The 20,434-nt window shown below is 51.0% G+C and overlaps 1 protein-coding gene across 7 annotated transcripts in view; it reads right to left on the reverse strand.

The window, feature by feature from the left end:
* HIVEP3 (HIVEP zinc finger 3) overlaps positions 1–12,202 on the reverse strand; it is a 98,408-nt gene extending 86,206 nt beyond the window's left edge. For 3 of the 7 annotated variants that reach the window (XM_036448511.2, XM_036448510.2, XM_036448512.2), the window contains exon 1: positions 11,494–12,201. The gene's annotated coding sequence lies outside the window, so the exon portion shown is untranslated. Of the gene's footprint in view, positions 1–11,493 lie in introns of all 7 variants that reach the window. The other 4 variants (XM_036448516.2, XM_036448515.2, XM_036448509.2 and 1 more) reach the window with 3 other exon arrangements.
* Positions 12,203–20,434: the final 8,232 nt, after the last annotated feature.

Below are 20,434 nucleotides of genomic sequence, written 5' to 3' on the forward strand. Positions count from 1 at the left end.
CAAAGGATGCGATTCACCCTGGGAATGTGCTGGTGAAAAAGCCAGCCCCACGCTGAGAGGTGGCTAGAGGCTCCTTGGGGAGACAGGAGGCACGGCTGACAGCAACCAGCGACAGACAGCAGCCATATAAAGGGGCACCACCCGGCTGGTGTGGCTCAGGGGTTGAGTGACAAGCTATGAACCAGGAGGTCTTGGTTCAATTCCCAGTCAGGGCACATGCCCAGGGTTGCGGGCTCCATCCCCAGTAGGGGGCGTGCAGGAGGCAGCCTATGAATGATTCAACATTGATGTTTCTCTCTCTCTCTCTCTCCCTCTCCCTTCCTCTCTGAAATCAATAAAAATGTATTAAAAAATAAAATAAATAAAGGGGCATCAAGAAGAAAGGACCCAGTGAAGTGCAGGGAAAGGAGGCAGGGGGGCTTCTCCAGACCGGGCAAGCAGTTGGTGTGCTGGCAGGGCTGTAAGCACCAAGGCATGTTGACTGAAATTGGGGAGTGGGGGTGAGGAGGAACACTGAGGTGGACATGGAAGGGGGCGGGGGTGGGGGCGGGGGCGTCAGAGTCTAAGGAGAGAGGAAGAAGAGGATGAAAGCATTTCTTGGGCGCTTACTAGGCACCAGGCACTGGGTTAGGTGTTTGTCAAACATTATCTCATTTAATCTTCCCAATAACCCTGCACTGTAGAGCTTAGTCTTTACTTTTCATTGTCTGGGCTTTCTTTTTTGTTTCCTTTGTTTAAAAAATACATTTTTTTGAATACGGAGGTATTAAAGTGAAAAGTGGACAAACCCCCTTCTCGCCCAGAGGAAGCCGACGCTAACAGTTCGGTTGCCGTGAACACGGAAACATATCTGCATGTGCACACACATATGTCATTGTGTCTTGCTCTGCATAAAAACGGGACTGTATAAAACATATCACACGCAGACCCTTTTCCAGTTGAGAATAAGTTACAAAGGCCCTCCCAGGCCAGGACCTGCTGATTCACCTCTTTCTTTTTAAATGGCTGCGCAGTAAGTACTCCATGGCAGACAGGTACTGCGCGCTATTTAAGCCCTGCCACGGTTGGACATTGAGGTCATTTCTAATTTCTCTCTGCTGCAAACAATGCTGCAAGGGAACACCCTTTTGCAAGGGAACACCCTTTTACGTACTTAGTTTTGTGTACGTGTGTTTTTCCAGAGCTGGGGGATTGCTGGCTCAAAGGAGGCATGTGCGCTTGTAATTTCCATTGATTCCAACTGGGCCTCTGGGCCCTCACCCGCACCAGATCTTCTCCATCGTTTTTACGTTCTTGCCATCTATAAGCATTTTAACTTACAATCCTTTGCTTCTTAGTAGCAAGAGCATTGGTCATAGGATTATGGGCCTTTCCACTTCTGTGAACTACCTGTTCACATATTTTGCACACTTAAAAACCAAAACCAAAACCTGGCTGTTGTGTTAGGCTTTAGTATCTCATAATAATAACTAATACGAAGCACCAGGCACAGTGGTAGGCTCCCCACACACTTCATGGCACTGAATCAAAACCCTGAGAGGGTGGCATCAGCCCATATTCACAGCTGCGGAAAGGGAGACTTGAAGACTTCAAATAGCTTGCCTGAGGTCACACAGGTCAGATGACAGGCCAGAATCTGAGGGCCTAACTGAGCCAACCATGTCATCCTCAAACGAGATGTTTGTGAAGCTTCCTGCCTACCCCCCCGCCCCCCCCCCAGCTAACCCAAAGAGAAAGAAAATCCCTCTTAAGTTTCCCCTCTTCCTGTTTCTTCCTCTTTATTTGTGGAGTCTTCATGAACACATTGTTCTCATGTGCCAGATACGGGAACCAAAGCTCAGTCTCTGACTGGCAATCGTAAAACGGAATGGACCCAGCACCTTAGATGGGACAGCCACATGCTTGGGGACATGCCTCCAGGAGCGAGGAGCAGGGTTTGATGGAGGTTGAGGTGACCCAGTCTGTGAAGGGATTCCAAGGGCAGGCAGGCGATTTACAGGACTCTCCCCAGGGACAATGCGGGGTGGGAACAGGCCAGGACCAGGGACTGGGGCAAAGGTCAGCCTATTTAGAAATTGTCACCAAATCAAAGTGTGTTCTCACCTAACTGAGCATGTGCCCTGACCATGCACCCAGACCAGGAAAGATGCTCACCTTTCAGGGTGATGAGCACACCTTGCAGATGGAAGTGCTGGGAGAGACCTCATGTGAAGCCACACTTGACAAAGCAGAACGTTGGCCTTAAGTGGTATTTTTCAATGAGGTTCTTTTTTAGCTCTGAAAACACCAATGTCACATGTGGGTTTCTGGGTTGGAGACCCACCACTGAGCTGTCACATGAGCTTGCTAATACTCCTGTCTCCCATGAGCACAGCGCAGGGGGTGGGGGACGGATCATTTGCATGCCATTTGACATTTCTCTTCTGAGAAAAAAGAAATTAAGTGAACACAATAGGAAATATGTGAGAAACTGACATGCTGAAACGGACTTGCAGGAATAAATTTTAGAGTCACAATTTAGCATTCATTTTGTTTGTTTCAGCTTTGACCTCAGGTAGCTTTAGTGTTTCCCCAAATGATTTTATATAGATTTCCATTCCAGCTATACTTTTTATATACATACATGCCCATATATGTGAATCATATATATTGTTAGCATGTATATATTCTTTCATTTATATATGTGTATATATTCTCTAATCAAGATCAGAAGTGGCACACAAGATCCATATCTACACACACACACACACACACACACACACACACTTTTTGGAGTCTTCCAATGGACTTTCATATATTAAAGACTTAGAAGTCCTACAGTATTAGGGCCTTTTAAACTTTCTCACATTTACTTGGTGGTAGCACTTCTATTTTCTCTCTATAATAACACATTTTTCCACCCTGTGTACTTGTGTTCTATGGAACACACCCTGAGAAATACTAGCAAGAACAGAACCTGCTAAAAATAAAGAGCCCATCTTGGAGTGGCTATCCTACACTAAAAATTAAAAGTTTCTAATAGACCATGATAGTGGTTTCTTGCCCACTTGAGCATCTTTGTCTCTCCCATATTTCAAGGGGACACCCAATGCCCATATGCTAAGTCCTTAGAAACCATTAGGAGGCCAGGTCACCTACACAGGCTCAGCTGTGTCTCTCAGCAGCTTTCTTCCTGGTGAACCTGGGCCAATCTCTTGCTCTGGGTCCAGGGGTTTCCAGCAGAGGGCCCCCGGAGGCTTACCTAAGCTAGCTCTTTTGTTTTGTGAATGGGAATCACTGCATGGAGGGATCAAATACTGCAATCCCTTGACCTTGGCCTATTTCCTTCATTTCAGGAAATACCCCTTCCTGGTTCTCAATATTTTCTACCATAAAAGAAAACCAGATTACTGTTAATGCCTTCCCAGTTCTCTTATTCTATTCTCACCACCTCGTACCATTCCTTCACAGACATTAGTCACTATAATTCATTCGCCACATGATGTGGCTCTACCGATAAAGCTTAATTCCGAACATCTGTCTGCCAGGGCACCAAGTGAAATGAGTTAATAAACTTCCATCATATGGAATAGCAAAAGCATAGGTTCTATGGAAACTCACTTTGGGGCTAATTTTGCTCCTTCTCACACAGGTGCCAGCTTGGGATGGCTAGGAGCAGCAGGGATTCCATCACTTCATGACCCTTTATGGCTTTCCCAAATAATCCTGAGGAGGCCAGCTAGTCTGAGTGTATGTGGATTTATTCGTTTATTTTAAAATAAACTTTTCACTTTGAAATAATCTTATATTGACAGGAGAGTTGCAAAGATAAGTAAGAGTTCTCAGATACCCTTCACCCAGCTTCCTTTAGTGTTAACATCTTACATCACTTTGTCAAAACTAAGAAATGGAAGCTGGTATGTCCCATTAACTAAACTACAGACTTTATTAGCATTTCACTGGTTTTCCCACTGATACTTTTTTCTTATCCAAGATCTAATCCAGAGTCCCATATTGCATTTCAACATCATATCTCCATAGTCTATGAATTTATTTTTGTTCTCAGTAAGTAAATCGTTTCCTTGGCTGCTGCAACGTGGCATGCAGAGTGCCTGGCTACCCGGTGAGGAGAAACCCAGCAGCTGATGGCAGCTGAGTCCGGGTTTGAGTGTCTCCTCTGCTCCTCCCTTGGGATGCAGTTCTGGGCTGCCATTCCATGTACCAGATTCTCAAATTCCACACCTGTGACATGGAGATGACACCATCTACCTTGTTAGAGGGCTAAATAAGACAGTCTGCACGGACAGGCATTTTGAAGGCTTAAAACCAAATCCACTGAGAGCCCTTTGGAGCTTGCTCTCATTGTTATTCATGTAGTGGTAACCACAATCATGAATTAGGATCTTTTTCTGTATCTAAACCAGGGTCTGAGCTGTCTGGTGAGCTGTCCATTTCAGTTTCAAAGGAGACCTTCCCATAGACCCCCATGGACCCCACAGAGGAAGAAATGTCTGCTTTAATTAGTCTCAGTTCTATACTTCCTTCATGTCTCTGCTCAAGCAGTCACTTCCTCACTTTCTCCAACCATCCTACACACAGAGCCCCCTGAACCCCTCCCAGCATCCTCCAACTTCTTACCCGCCTTCAGCCTCTCCCATGGCACTTGCCTCACCTAACATGTCACACATACACCCGCTCCTTTGTTCACAGCATGTCCTCTGCTCCCCGGCCCCTCCCCCCCACTAGCGTACAAGCTCCAGGAGAGGACTGACTGCTGTCTGTTTAGGTCACTGCTGTATCCCTTTGCCAGGAACAGTGCCTGGCATTTGGTGAGTGTTCCACAGATATCCGGGAAACGAATGACTGGACCCTGAGTTTTACTCCACAACCTCTTGCCTCCATTCCAATGACCTAAAAACAAACCCTTCATAGTCAAACGTACTGTTACATTCAAACAAGAGGGGAGCCATTTGAGAAACACGTGGCTTTGAACTATCTGGTCTTCTTTTTTTAAATCCTCACCTGAGGATATTTTTCTGTTGGTTTTTAGGGAGAGTGGAAGGAAGAGGGAAAGACAGAGAGAAACATCGATGCGAGAGAATCACATCGATTGATTTCCTCCTGCACAGACCCTGACAGGGCCCAGGCCAGGAAGGAGAGCCTGCAACCAGGTACGTGTCCTTGTCCGGAATCAAACCTGGAACCTTTCAGTCTGCAGGCTGACGTTCTATCCACTGAGCCAAACTGCAAGGGCCTTCTGGTCTTCTTGAAGAAAAATGAATGACAGGAAAAATGCCCTTCTTTTAATTTAATTTCCTGCCATTAGTATCCCTTCACCTGCCTCTTCTCCAATGAGCGTCTCTGCCAATTGGAAACCACAGTCTCTGCCTTGTCCCGTCTGTCTGCTGGCCTCTCCCCACAGTCAATTCCTGGGCTGGGAGAAGCTGGAGAAATCTCCACGCCCAGCTGGCCCTCTCCCCCAGCGGGGCCACTCAGCACTTGCACATCAAAGGCCTGTAGGCTTCTCAGGGCAGGAAGAAAGCCAGGAACCCTGCACACTGGCCTCAGTGAGGACACAGATTCAGAGAGGGAGGGAACTGGCGAATGCATGCAGTGACCTGCTGGCAGGCCCAGGACAGAACCCGGGGCTCCTGGCCCCGCACCCTGGTCCTGACTGCCACTTCCCCAGGCCCACCTTCAGCCAGGGCCTGTGCTTACTCCTTTGAGCGCCAATCTGGCTGTCTGCCCTTCTGGCCCATTCCAGGTGCTTGAGAAACTTTGCTCCAAAAGCAGCAGCACACTGGACAGAAGGGCCACGAGGCCAGCAGAAAGGAAATGGGGGTCACATTCGTTGAGAGCCAGGTCTTCTCTATCATCTCACCTCACACTCACAGGGCCCTGCAATGGAGGTGTCATAACCACATTATCGAAGTGAGGAAAAGGAAACAGAGAAGTTAAGAGATGCAGCAAATCACACAGCAGGTCTGTGGCAGAGCCAGCAGCCGAGTGGAGCTCCTTTGGGCTCCAAAGCCCCTGTTCTCTGCCTGACCCCTCTGGCAGAGAAACCCTCACCCCTAGGCAGCACCCAGAGATGAGTGGGTCCTTAAAACCACAAAATATTCCTCTGCGGAAGTAGCCACAACGATCCACGCTGGAGGTGAGAAAACTGAGACCTGGAGAGGAAATGCAGCTTGTCCATGACCACGTAGCTCCCGAGTGGCTGGATCTGCTAGACTCTGAGCTTGACCCAGAGCTGAGCCCAGGGAGGGACTTAATCCACTGCTGGTGAATAATGAATGAATGACAGAGTAGGTTAGACGTGCAATCTCCTGGGACTCCCACAAGCCGGCTGTTCCCCCTGTAACTGTCCTATACTGTACATTGGCCTTCAGAATGGGAGGCCAGGCTGGTGTAGGTGAACACAAACCTGTCCTCCACACCTCACACTCCCCTCTCTGAGCCCCCGTGTCTGTCTGAGGTTTGGAAAGTGGTGTTGGCTCTGGTCCCTATTCGGCCCTCTGCCCTCCAGGAGAGCCAGAGCAATGTAATGAAGAGATGTGGGAAGATGGCAGAGCTGTTATTCTCTGGCCCAAGGATGAGCATTTACAACAAGAGTGTTTCCTCTTCTTAAAAGTCTGGCGTTTAGAGGAAACTGGTTCACTTTTATGTGTAGTAGCCAACTCACAAATGCTGCAGTAGTTTTTACTATCATTCATTTTTCACAATAACAGTGGAATCTGTTGTTTACTGTTCACCTGCTATGTGCAAGGCACAGATATTTCATAAGCTATCTGACATAGATACAGCCACCTGTAATCCATAGAGCCATCCTGTAGGTAAGCGTGAGTGTTCCCATAGTCCAGGCAAGAAAGTTGAGGCTGAGGAGAGGTAAAGAAATGTGGTCCCAGGCACATGCTAGGAAGCAGGAGGTGCAAACTCAGGTCTGTGGGGCTCCATAACTTGTGTTCCTACCATGTGGCTGGTGTGAGCCTGGGGCAAGGCGGGTAGCACAGCTAAGGCTGCATGGAAACTGGAGGCAGATGGAGGGCCTGCCAGAATTCCTGGGCATCCAGCTGGCTGGCTTCTCCTCCCCAGCTGACCTTCTAGCACCAGGTGTGTTTCCACACGCCCAGATGCCATCCCCGGAGGCTCTGAATCAGACAGTTGGGGTGGAACTTATAACTCTTCCGTTAAAAGCCCTCAGGTGACAGGAAAGGACGCCCCTTGGTTAAGAATCACTGCTTTCAAATCTCAGGAGGCCATTTTCTCACATCTACACCCTCTTCTAGAAGGTTCCAAAATGTTTCTTAAGAAATTCATTCATTGGTTTGTAAAGAATACCATGCATCAGAACCCAAGACCTTATAATTCTGGGATTCCCAACAAAACAACAATAACTCTGTTCATCTACAAATGAGGTCTGAAGCTCTGTCTTTATTAACCATGACAATTATTCCCAAATAGTACGCTGTTTATGAAAAAGACTTGGGAGCACAATGTCTTGGGTTTGAGTCTTAGATCTGCCCTTTACTAACTGCAACCTTAAGGCAAGTCAATTCAACAAAATAGTTATTCAAGGCCTACTATGTACCCACAAGCCCAGGGCTGGGAACACTGAAGATTCAAAAGTGGACCAAAACAAAAAAAGGAAAAGGAAAGGAAAGGAGAGGAGAGGAGAAGAGAGGAGAGGAAAGAAGAGAGAAAAGAAAAGAAAAGAAAAGAAAAGAAAAGAAAAGAAAAGAAAAGAAAAGAAAAGAAAAGAAAAGAAAAGAAAAGAAGAGAAGAGAAGAGGAAAGGAAAGGAAAGGAAAGGAAAGGAAAGGAAAGGAAAGGAAAGGAAAGGAAAGGAAAGGAAAGGAAAGAAAAGAAAAGAAAAGAAAAGAAAAGAAAAGAAAGAAAAGAAAAGAGAAAAGTAAAAGCCATGTTCTTCCTAGCTCTGAGTTTCTCACCTGTCAAATGTGAACCAATAGCCACTAAGTGCCTGGACATGCCAGGCCCCTGATGTGCAGGTCTTCACCTCACAGCCCCAGGGGACAGGGTCTCTGGAACCCTGCTTTGCGGCAGAGGAAGTAGGAATTCGGGAGAGGCAGCCCGGGTGAGCCTGCAGCCACGTGTGGCAGTGTCTGAGCTCTCTCCACCTCCACCATCCCCCTCTTCCCTCCCCCTCCCCCACTTGGCAGATGAGTCCACAGAGTGAACTGGATAATAGGAGAAAGTGCTCTGCAGCCGACCAGGAACTGCACAGATGCATGACATCATGGTTATTAATAATGGAAGCAGCACAACTAATTCACGACCCCTCCAGATGGACCACCTGAATTGTCGCAAACGCCTGCAATCAGAGCATCCAATTCTGGGTGGTGGAACCGGGAGGGGCCTGAGGAGTCCAACCCTTTCCTTGTTTAGAGGGGGCAGCAGTGGGGGGAGGAGTGGGGGAGGGGGGAGACAAGATAGGGAGGGCAGCCTTCTGAGATAGCAACAGCAGCCCCACTCCCCAAGCCCAGAGGCACTGAGTTTGGCTTTAGTGATTGAACCGCAAAGATAATTAGGTCCCAGATCAGACATCAGCAATTGTGTGGGCCTTCCCCCCATCGCCCAAAGGGCACTGGCAAGGGAATCAGCAGTGAACTGCAAGTCTGCCTCTCCATGTGCCCTCAGCCCAGGGCCTTTCGTACCTGTTGTTCTTTTGCTGGAATAATCTTTCGCCAAATTTTAGCACTTTTTCATTATTCGGACTTCAGGATAAATACCATCTCCTCAGAGAGGAGTCCCTAGGCCCCATGCTCAGCTCCCATATTCCTCTCTAACGTCCACGCTGCCTTGCTTGAGTTTCTTCAGAGCTGGTGACACTAGCATTATCTTGTCCATTGTGATTCATGCCCTCTCTTCCCATTGGAATGCAAGCTCCACGAACAGAGGATTAAATAGCTTTCATTTCTAGAATTCCCAGAAAGGAGCCCAGGACTCAGCAGATACGCCGCAAACATCTTCAGGGTCACAGCCATCCTAGACACCAGCAGTCACTCACTCACTCAATGCTTATTGAACCTCCTCTGTACCAGGCACTCTGTTAGGCACTGGGGATTCCAAACAAGCAAATGAGACCAAGGCCTTGCCCTGACAGAGCTCCGATGGTTGATTCAAACAAACAGTAGAAGCCAGAGCTGTAGCATCATGTGTGACCAAACAATAGCTGACCGAAAAAGACAGGGGGTAAGTATGGCACGTAATGGGAGAAATGGGGAAACCCTGAGGAAATGCAAGGGTTTCTCACATGCTCACTACTCATCTCCGGAGCTGATCCCAGGCACAAGCCCTGTGGACCTGGGGATAAGGGGACATGCCCTTTGCCAGGAGTGTCTCCTGGCTGCAGCCTAGAGCATGACAGGAGAGATGTGTGTGTGAGAGGGCGTGAACAGGAGAGATGTGGATGTGTATAGGAGCAGGTGAGCGAGTGTGAGTGCATACGTAGGAGCATGTGTGTGAATGAGTACACAGGATCGACTGTGTGGGCATGTGTGAGAGAGTAGGGAGAGAGGGGTTTGCGTGAAGAGGTGGATGCGTGAGCATATAGGAGTCCACCTGTGCATGTATGTGTCTGTGATGACTCTAGTACTATTACTTTTCACTACAGATTCTACATCTGGTTGACCTTGACAAGCTGAAGTCCCCACAAGTGGCGTTTCATTCATTCAATTAATTCACGCATTCTCTAAATGCTTATTTCATTCATTCAATAAGAAATCATCTATCGTAAATTCTTACGTTCGTCAACTTCATTCTGCAGAGTGTCCACATAAAGCAGCAACACTGGTTGGTTCCTAGAAGAGAATTCTCAACCTCTGGATACAACTGGCTGTGGTGAGAGCCGTGGATGACTGGGTGCTGGTCCCTGTTTTACTACTAACGACTGGGTGGCCTTGGGTCACGTGGGCTACTCCACTTCTCGAGGCTTCTGTTTGCTCTTCATTAAAGAAGGCAATTACAACACAGCTCTCAAAGTTTGATCGCAACCCTACAACACCCTATCCTTGGTAGCCCCTGGAGCACTGTTTCCTGGGAGAGCAAGTGTGTGTAACTTGACAAGGGCGCAGAGTTAACCAGGGAAATGTTGGGTTTGACAGAGTCCAATGTGTCCTTTGATTGCAGTACTTCTCAGAGCCTTTGCCAACATCGATCGCAATAGTGAGCTTGCAGAATTTGCTAGACTTAGGGAGACCTTAACGAGAGGCACAGCTCTCAGAACGAATGTTCCACAGAACTCACTCCGGGGACTCTGCTCGCAGGCATACAGGACGCATTAAGGCCCCTCTCTTGCAGATGACTGGACAGAAATGGTGTTCAGCCTCCCAAAGTCACAGAGCAGAGCCATGGAAAATACCAGCCCAGGAGCTCCTCAACCACAGGAACTGGCATGTGCTCAGGGCTTTGTGTTTACAAAAACAGTTTCACTTATAGGATCGCAAGTCTCCCTGACAACGTTCCTTGGAAGAGCCTCATCCCCACATTCAGAGGACAAAACGCAGCCTGAAGAAATGAAGGGATCTGCCCAGAGCCACTAAGTGATGAGCGCATAACTTGGTTTTATCAGTTTCCCGTGGCCTTGATTAAATCATCAGTGAAGACACCAAGTATTTTATAGATACAAGCAATCCTAGCCGCTGTGCGGAGAGCCCCTGAAAGATGCCGAGGCTGACAACACCTGCACTCGCACTCCAGCCGCCCCCCTCCCCCGGGGGGGGGGGGGAGCCAGGCCCCCTGCACTGGATAGGAGAAGGGGAGGGTGCCCGGAGAAATGCCCATGGAGTAACAGCCACTCTGGTAACACCCAGGCTGTAAGGCTGGGAGTAGCTCTCTGCCAGTCACCACACCCTCCCAGCCATGGCAGCCAGCAGCCAGGTACAGCCGCCCCCCTCCCCCTCCCAGTGCCAGGTGCCATTCTGTGGGAGAGGAGGGACGTGGATCCAGAGCAATGCTAGTGTAACTCCCTTCCAAGAAGCCCAAGGAGCCTGAGGTTGCTGGCCCTGACAGTCTGAAACTGCCACTGCCTCCAGGGGGAAGCACGGTCAGGGCTGCCAAAGCCATTCAGCAGTTCCGACCCACCGTGTGCTTCCCCCACCCACCGCTTCTGAGAGTGCGGGGCCTGAGCGGCATGCTGGGGAGGGTCTACTGCAGGCACCAGAGGCCATGCACACCCATGGCGAGTGAGGCTGTGCCAGGCGTGAGCGTGCAAGACAAGTGTGAACCACCGGGAACGCTCGTGTCAACCCAGGACAGCGACACGAGTAGCGCTGGGGAAACGCAGGCGGAGAGCGCGTGCACCAGGCAACCCCAGGCCACGGAGGAGTCCCGTAGGTCACAGGGGTGCGAACCTCCGTGCCCGCACACGCGCCTCTAGCCAGCCAGTTCCCTCCCGCCTGGCTCCCGCAGATCCCTCCGCTGCCACCCCGGCCGGGGCTGCCCGCCCGCCCGCTCGGCGGTGCCCGGCTCCCGGACTGTCAGGCTCCCCGCTTACCTGCGGGCGGTCGGGCTCCGCGCTCCGGGCTGGGCTGCGCTGGGCTCCGCTGGGCTGCGCTGGGCTGTGCGCCCAGCCTCTGCGCGTCTCGCCCGCGCCCGCTCCCCGCTTGGCTCCGCCCGGCTCGGCTCCGCCCGGCGGTGCCCCGAGCGCTCGCGGGCGGCCCACGCGGCGCGGGGTGGGCGCGGGGCGGGCTGGCGGGCTGGCGCCGGTGGCCGTGCGGCTCCGGGCCGCCCCGCAGCCGCTGGGAAGCTCCTTATTTGGGCAGTGATGTCAGGGGAAGTCGCAGGGGCCGGACCACCCACTTCTTTCCATTCACACCCCAGAGTTTCCTGTCGCCCGGCCCGGGGTCCCCGCGCCCGCGCGCCCCCGGAGCCTCTCCTCTGGCTCGGCCTCTGCCCTCCCGCCTCGCCGTCGGCCACGCCGGGGGCGCCGCGCTGGGAGGTCACGAGGGGCCAGGGCGCGGCGGGCAGCAGCCGGGAAGGGTCCGCGTCTGGGGAATCCCCGCTCTGGCCGGGAAGCTGGGAGGTTCTGCGCGGCGGCCTCCGCCTTGACAGGCCCTGTCACTCCGGGCGCCGCCCCGCCCTGCGCGCCCGCCCTGGCTCCCGCGCTGTCATTTCCTCCCCGGCCCTCGGGGAGGCCAGTCAGGGAAGCCCTGGTGGCTGCTGCCGCCGGGGGCCCTGCCTCTGGGGGACCCGCTTGGGTCGCACCCTGCCCGGCAGGCATCCATCCTCATCCCCAAAGTGCGCGCTCCCCGCCTGGCTCTGGGGTGCCAGTTCTGCTCCTTCGGGAAGCCCGCACCTCCCAAGGCGGGAATTTGCCTTCATGAGCCCTGCCTGGGCGGGGCGGCCTGACCAGGGCCTCCGTAGGCTCCAGCCTGGGGGCGGGGTGGGGGGTGGGGTGCAGCCTGGGGCTTCCCAAATGGCCCTTACCAGAAGCAGCTGGATCCCAGGTCTTGGGACCAGAGCCACATGCTTTGCCCAGCCCCCACTCAGGCCCCCCATCTGCCTGCCTCTTCAGAGAAAGGAATGGCCCTCCAAGGCCTCCAGACCCCATAAGGAGCTGTATTTTAAAGATTCTGCACATCAAGCGTGTCAAACTCAAAGGCTAGCACAGGTCAAATAAGCAAGGCATGCAGCCCGTGGGTTGTGAGTTTGACATGCTCAGGCATGTCAGGTGATTGGTCTGAGGTCAACTCTGCAGAACCAGGGCTGACCCTGAATCCAGACCCGGCGCCTGCCTGCCTGGAACAGCCTCAGAGATTATGGGGCCTAGGGCCAAAGGCAGGCCTAGACTTAGGCAACCTGAGTGCCCAGATGCTACTCCAACCTGAGTGCCCAGACCCACAGGGTGACTGACCCCTATGCTGACCAGGGCTTCCAAGAAGGCTCCTTGGAGACCCCAGGTTTCCTCTGGCTCCAAAGTGATGGATTCAAATTCATGGCCCTACATGGCTCAGGAATTGGGTTCCCTCTGAGCCGAGGCCCCAGGGCCCAGGGCCCAGGGCTGGTACCCTGGAGATTTCTGGGCCTTCCCCATACAACAGCTTCCAGCAGAGCCTCCCACTCCTTCCAAAACCAGGTGAAAGCAAACTACGCCCTCACAGCTTTGATGGAAGGAATCTCAAGTTCCAAAGGGGCACCGCACTCCCAGGTGCTGGGGGAGGAAGCCATAGCTCCTGAGATTGCAAGGAATAAGGGAGGTGTGGCTGGATGGGAGCTGCAGGTTCATGTGCCCAGTTGCTCATTCTGCCCAGTTGCCAATCCTCCAGTTCTGTTGGTCACCACCACCCCACTCTCCCCCATCTCCCATCAGCTCCTAGAGCCCAATCTCAGATCCGATTGGGTCACCCTCTTTCTGACAAAGCCCCGAGGAGAAGGGCCACACTCCCTCATCTGGCATGCAAGGTCCCCCTGACAGCTTCATCTCTTGCTGCTCAGCCCTCTGTGCCTTCTACCCAGTCCCTTTGACCCCCAACACAGCTTGCGCCAGCTTTTACTTCGTGGGGATCTCTGCACAGACTTTCCCTCGGTTTGAAATGCCCTCTCTACTCCTGCTGTCCTTCATACCCCAAATGAGGCCTGCCCTTCATACAGGCCCTTCCCTTGATTTGCGGGACAGGGTGAAACTTGGGACAGGTTCTTGCCCCTCATTCCACTCCTGCCCTGCCCCCTACTGCTCCACTTACTGTGCCTGGCTGGGAGCAGCTCTGGGCGGGAGAAAGTGGGTGAGTCACAATTCCTATGCCCCGAGGGGTGACTTTTTGTCATTTGTACAAAGGTTCAGATGACAGCTCAGGATGAGTTTCCTCCCCGGGCTTTGCGAGGTGGTCATGGAACTTCCCAGTGGATTTAGTCACCTTCTTGTGCTGCCAGAAGCATCGCGGTCAGCGCGGTGGTTCCTGCCTCTAGAGATGGATCTATTAGCCCAAACTGCAATCAGCTGGGAGAGACCTCCCATCCCTCAGATTGGGCGTTTCAAGGAACTTTCTTGGTTCTTCTCTCTGCCAGGACTGATCTGCTCAGAAATGTTGGTAAGTGAATGAATGATCCTGCAGGGCAGGAAGACATACTAATCCCAGGAGGGACAGAATGGACCAACGCAGAGCTGGGGCTGAGGTTCCCAAAGCCCGGCTAGGGGTTGGGGTGGACAGTGGCATTTCCAACAGACAGGATTTAGTGAAAGTGTAAGAACCTGGGTCAAGGCGTACTCCCTGGGTGGCTGCCCTGCTGACGCTCTTTCCTTGGACTATTCCTTTATCCCAACTTTCTGTGGCTTGGGATTGTCTCCCTAGTCTTTGAGCAAAGTCATGTGCATTCTCATCCTGGCAGTCTGGCACATCCCTATTCCAACTTCCAAACACACAGTCCAGAGCTGGCATAGCCAGGTGGAAGGGATGAAATAAAGTGAAATTTATCAAGCACATACATTATGCCAGAAAGTCTCAGAGCTCAGAGACGCAGCATGGAAGCAGTCAGCTCTACTTCAAGACAAACAGTATGAGCCAGATTCTGCTTCATGAGCCATCCCCCCCACCCTGGGCTCAGGACACCTTTTCCACCCAGTAGCTGGATGGGCCCCAGGTTAGAAAGCAGGTGGTGCCAGGTGCCAGTTTCTTCCTATCTGCCCATCCTCTGCATATAACTGGGCCAGGTCTTGAGAAATTCCCAGAGCTTAGCCCTGGGGGCCTTCCTACATTCCTTCATTCCTCATTCATGAATCAGGCCCCTTCCCTGTTCTGGGAACATGCAGCACACAAACCTGTGCTTTGGGAACTCCATCCACGGATGGAGACTGGTAGGTAAATAGACCATCCCAGCGCAACTATCAATAGCTGAATGCTACACTGCTCTTAACCAGGCACGGGGCAGGGCGCAGGGCACGTACACAGATGGGAGATAAGATCCATTCTACTTCTGCCACTCCAATTCAGGGAGACCTGTGGCCCAGGTGTCCCAGGCTAATTGGGTAATTGCTAAATGCTTGTTTCCATGGAAGTGCTACACACACACACACACACACACACACACACACACACACGGCTTGGTTTTGCTCTAAAGCCAACATCCCACAGTGGAGATGGCATAGCCTAATAAAGATTAGAGCAGAGGGCAGGGCTGGCATCTGATCTATCATCTAAGAGGTTATCATTCTAAAAATTTGTTCCTAGCTCCTAACAACCAAATTACAGATCTAGTTTTGGAACGTACTGGCATTCTGAAGGAACTGGGGACTGCCACAGCGTTCTTGGGAGTGCTTTCAGGAGGGGGCTTAACAACCCACCCTGTAGGCACTCCAGGTTACTTGTGTAAATCTTGTGCTTACTCAGCAGCAGCCCACCTCCACCCTGTCTCCCAGGCTCCTGTGGCTATGATTTCCTGGACTCAGATGCATTGCGCCATTTTACTATTTGTGTGTATGCAGTTGTGCATGTGTGTATGTGTACGTGTGTATGTGTGTGTGTGTGTGTGTGTGTGTGTGTGTGTGTGTGTGTATGGTGGGTACTCTCGCAATACATCCGTTGCACACATGCACCTTGAGTCCTCACTTCTCACAGAGGCAGCCATTTCGCTCCTGGGACAGAGACCTGGGATTCTTGCAGTGAATGGAACTTACCTCTGGGTGGAAGTCCTAGTAAACTCAGCCCCAACCTCTCTCCCCGGGTTGAGGACTGTGTTCCTCAGCTTCCTGACTTCCTCACTTAACCTTTAACTCATTTCAGCCTGATGCTGTGGGTAACAGTATGTGTCTAGGAGCCCCATGGACCTGGGCTCAGATCCCAGCCTCACACTCACTGTGTGACCTTGGGCATACTCCATGATGTCACTGACCTTGACTTCTTTACCTCAAAGGGCTTCTATGAGGATTTGACAAGATACTGCCATAGAGCTTTTGATAGAGTGTCCAGCATCGAGCAGGTACTCAACAACTATTGTTATGTTGCTCCCTATTATGACCCAGAATCCCGCTCTTCCCATACTGTTTGTCTTCATTAATGGCAGCACCCATCATCCCAAGACTGAAGCCAGTTACAAGCTTTCTCCTTGGTCCCCATGTTCACATTCCCCTCTAGTCTAAAAAGGTAGAACTCTACAAGACAAATTTAACTTACTCCTTGCCCAACTAAACTGCCCTGTCCATTAGAGTCTTGTCACAGAGCCTCCCTCTTTCTGCACATGCCCTACCCACCCTATGTTCCCACCATACAGAATACCTCACTGTTTCTGAGCCTGCCACGTGCATTTTTGCACATGCAGTTCCCTGTTCTGTTCCCTTGACTCCTATCTGCTTGGCTGGCTTCCATTCAGCTTTCCATGTCAGCTCCGAGGCTACTTCCCTTAGGAAGGCCTCCCTGGTCTCCTTCTTCTTCATGGACCTCCAGCCCCTGGTGCAGACTGTCCTGGCTTGTGTCCCAAATGTGTGTAGTCATTTTAGTCATATATCTGTTGCCCCTTTAGATCCTGTAGCTCTACACACAACCAGGCCATCCTCAGTGCTGGGACTTCACAGGTATTCAGAGCATGGTAAAGAGGCTTCTGCCTCTTGGGCCATTCTGTGCAGTAAACAACTTCAAGAGGCCAGTCAGCTCCAGCCATGAAGACAGAAGAGAAACAATTCAGAGATGGAAAATGCTGACGACACCTCGCCATACCAGCAGACAGCAGCTACGTGTTGCTGAAGGATGCCCAGGACCAAACCAGAGAAGGTTGGGCCTGCATCACCACCGTTTGTCCACCAACCAGATCTGAAATAGCATGGCTGACATGTACACATAAGGAACTGTTTGACATTGAAATTGGGACTCAAAAGAACTGTTGGCCCAGAAAGGAACTCACTACAGACTGATTCATTTGCCTCTCAGCATAACCATTATGGCTTATCTCAGTTTAGGTTCTTACAAGGGTATTTCTTAGGTCACATGATCTCACACATCTAGAGGAAATGATGAACAACATAGACTGATGAACAAAAACAGACCTAGAGAAAGAGAAGCAGCGAACAAACCTCAGAGGGAAAGTAGGGGAGGGTGGGGGTAAAGGGGAAGAGATCAACCAAAGGACTTGTGTGCATGCATATGGGCCTGGCCAGTGGCCATGGACAATGGGGGGGGGTGGTGGTGTGCAGGCATATGTAGGGAGGGGTTTGGGATGGGATTGGGGGGATGAGGACAATTATGTGATACCATAATCAATAAAAATAAAAATAAATTTATTTTTTATTTATTTTTTATTTTTTTAAATATATTTTATTGATTTTGTACAGAGAGAAAGGGAGAGAGATAGAGAGTTAGAAACATCGATGAGAGAGAGTCATCGATCAACTGCCTCTTGCACACCCCCTACTGGGGATATGCCTGCAACCAAGGTACGTGCCCCCGACCAGAATCGAACCCAGGACCTTTCAGTCCCCAAGCCGATGCTCCATCCATTGAGCCAAACCGGTTTCGGCAAAATAAAAAATTTTTTTAAAAAGAGGCCAGTCAGCCTCAAGTCCGGTGACTAGTTTCCCCCAAATGGCAAAAGCATTCTCTATTCCTACACTTTAGTCTGAGGCTTTGGCTCAGCCTGAGCCCTGCGTCTGCCTCATTCTGGCTTTTTGCCAGAATTTCTGGGGACTCCCACAGAGTCCAGGGGGCCCCAGGCGGGGAGGGTGGGGCCCTTGGTTCTAGGAAATCAGAAGCTTAATCAAGCCCTGGCAGCTGTGAGAACAGGTTTCCTCCAAGCCAAGGGACCGGCTTGCAAGATCATCAATAGCAACAAATATTTACTCTGCACATGGCTTTGTGCTTGCCAATGGGAGGTGCGGCAGACAGCGTCAACTTCCAAGGCTTGTACTGACACAGTGTGGGTGCAAGTCCCGGCTCTGACTCTTATTAGCTGCCTAACTTCTCTGAGCCTCAGTTTTTACAGCTGTAAAATGGGGAGGATAACACATCTCAGCGAAGGATTGTGAAGATTAAGTGAGAGTTAATAAAATTAAAGGAGAAAATGCATTTAAGTATCACGAACAAAAGCTGGCATGCACAGTAGATGCTCAATCAAGAAAGCCCTCCAACTCCACTCAAGCTCTTGTGGGCGACTCTGATGCATAAGACGTGGTCCTTGACAATAACTCAGAATGCGGGAAGCGAGGAATGAGAATTCAATCATAGCCCATAAACATTAAGACAAGGGAAACAGTTATAGGTATGATAAAAAGGAGTTTGGGGAGCAGCAAGAAGGAGAGGGAGATTCTGGGATGACCTTTAAACCTTTCCCCCTTGTGTGACTTTTATCCAACAGTAATTGCTACCATCCCTGTGGCAAGAGGCCAGGGATGGGCAAGGGAAGGAGTCTGGAAGCTAGACCAATGAGGCATCTTGAGGCCTGTGCACCTGACAGTCTGGTTCTGGGGAGGCCCTGCACACTTGGGAAATAACTATGATAACGGCGAATAAAAGAAATGAATGGAGCAGAAGATACTGAAAAGGGGATGGATATGGGAAAGAGTGGGGCATGGTTTGAAGGCTATCCTTTGGAGCCTCAATCTAACAAGAAAATCTAGAAATGGTCTGGCTCCACCCTGCTCAGGGTCCCTCCCATGCAGCCTTTCTCACTTAACACAGTCACCCTGAAAACCAGCCCTCAGTCTCCCCCCCACCCCCTACCCCCCGCCGGTCTTCACTCTCCCCTCAGTTCCCCCTGACTCTGATTGGATGAAAATCCCAGCGAGCTACCTGGGGCAACTAGTGGGTACCACTTAGAAAGGGCTGGGTCAGAGGAGGTGGGGAGCAGAGGCAATGTCCCTAAGGGTAGCGGACTGGAAGAGCCAGGGACCTGGAGTGGGAAATGCGGGCACACGGATTTGGTGGCTGGGTCTGGGCTTTGAGGATCAATAGCAGTTCGGTGGGGAGGAGGGTCTGATGACTAATTTTATGTGTCATATTGACTGGGTCACAGGGTGCCTGGGTATTTCGTCAGACACTATTCTGAGGGTGTCTGAGAGGGCGCTTCTGGACCAGATCAGTGTTCAAATCAGTAGACCTCGTAGGGCAGAATGCCCTCCCTACTGTGGTGGCCTCCCCAGCTCCTGAGGACCTGAGCCAACAACCAGGCAGAGCAAGAGGAGCTCAGCCCACTGCTAGGCTGGGGCACCGGTTTGTTTCCAGCCTTTGCACTCGGACAGAAACATCAGCTCCTTCCGAATCTCAAGCTGGCTGTCAGCCTGGAACTTGGACCATCAGCGCTCCTGGTCGCAGCAGCTGGACTTAGAGCAGAACTGCACCTCCGACTCCCCTGGGCCTGAGCCTGCCAGCTGTAGATCTAGGGGCTTCTCAGCCTCCAGGATCACGTGAGCCATTTCCTTGTGATAAGAAAATGAGTCTCCCTCTCTCTTTCTCTTTTCTGTACATATGCATGCACACACACACACACACACACACACACACTATACACACACACACACACACACACACACATATACATATAGATCCTTCTATCTATCATCCATATCTATCTATCTATCTATCTATCTATCTATCCATCCATCCTTTTGGTTCTATTTTTCTGGGGAATCCTGACTAATACAGAGGGCTAAGGTATGAATTCCCCAGATCTCAGGAGGAGCCCACATTCCTTATTCAGAATCCCATTTGTCCAACAACTCTACAAAATGAGTGGGAATTTCCTACCTCCTCACATCTAGCATCAGCCCCACTCAGCTGGGGAGAGGCTCTTTGCCGACGGACCCCTAGCACTCAGCATGGAGCCTAGCACCCAGTAGGTGCTCAGTGATGCTGCCTAAACAAACAATACCTCACACCTATTTGGATAGCCCTTTACGGTTTGGTGCACAATCACACATGTGCCCTCATGTTAGCTCCAAGGCTCTACGAGAGGCAGGACAGGGACCATTGGCACCAGTTACCAGATGGACACATGGAGGCTCAAAGAGGACCTAGACGTGGCCCCAACAGCAGGCACCCTCTTCTGGAAAGGCCAAGAAAGGGTGCTTCCCTGGATCCAGGTGCCTCTGCCTCCCCTGCACAAAGACATTCTCTAACAAACCGTCAGCGAGCACCTGCTCCAGTCCAGGCCCCATTCTGGGGACTTAGAGTAAGGACACCAGTGAACAAAATGGGCAAACTGCCCTGCCCTTGTGGGAGCTTGCATTCTGGAGGGAAGAGACAAAGAATAAATGAGAAACAACAAATAAGTGAATTATATAACATGTTAGAAGGACATATATATGCTAGAAAGTACAAGGCAGAAGAGAGTAAGATAAGGGATGCGGGGCTGGGAGGTGGGTTATGAATTTAAATAAGGTAGCTGGAGCCAGCCTCATTGAGAAAGTGGCACTTGAGCAATGACTTGAAGCAGGGGAAGAACTGAGTAAAGTAGGTGTTTGAGAAAGATCTTGACATTCAGAGAAGAGCCAATGCAAAGGCCCACAGATGAGAGTG

The sequence above is a fragment of the Pipistrellus kuhlii genome, unplaced genomic scaffold, assembly GCF_014108245.1.
Source record: "Pipistrellus kuhlii isolate mPipKuh1 unplaced genomic scaffold, mPipKuh1.p scaffold_m20_p_2, whole genome shotgun sequence".
In the NCBI taxonomy this organism is placed as follows: Eukaryota; Metazoa; Chordata; class Mammalia; order Chiroptera; family Vespertilionidae; genus Pipistrellus; species Pipistrellus kuhlii.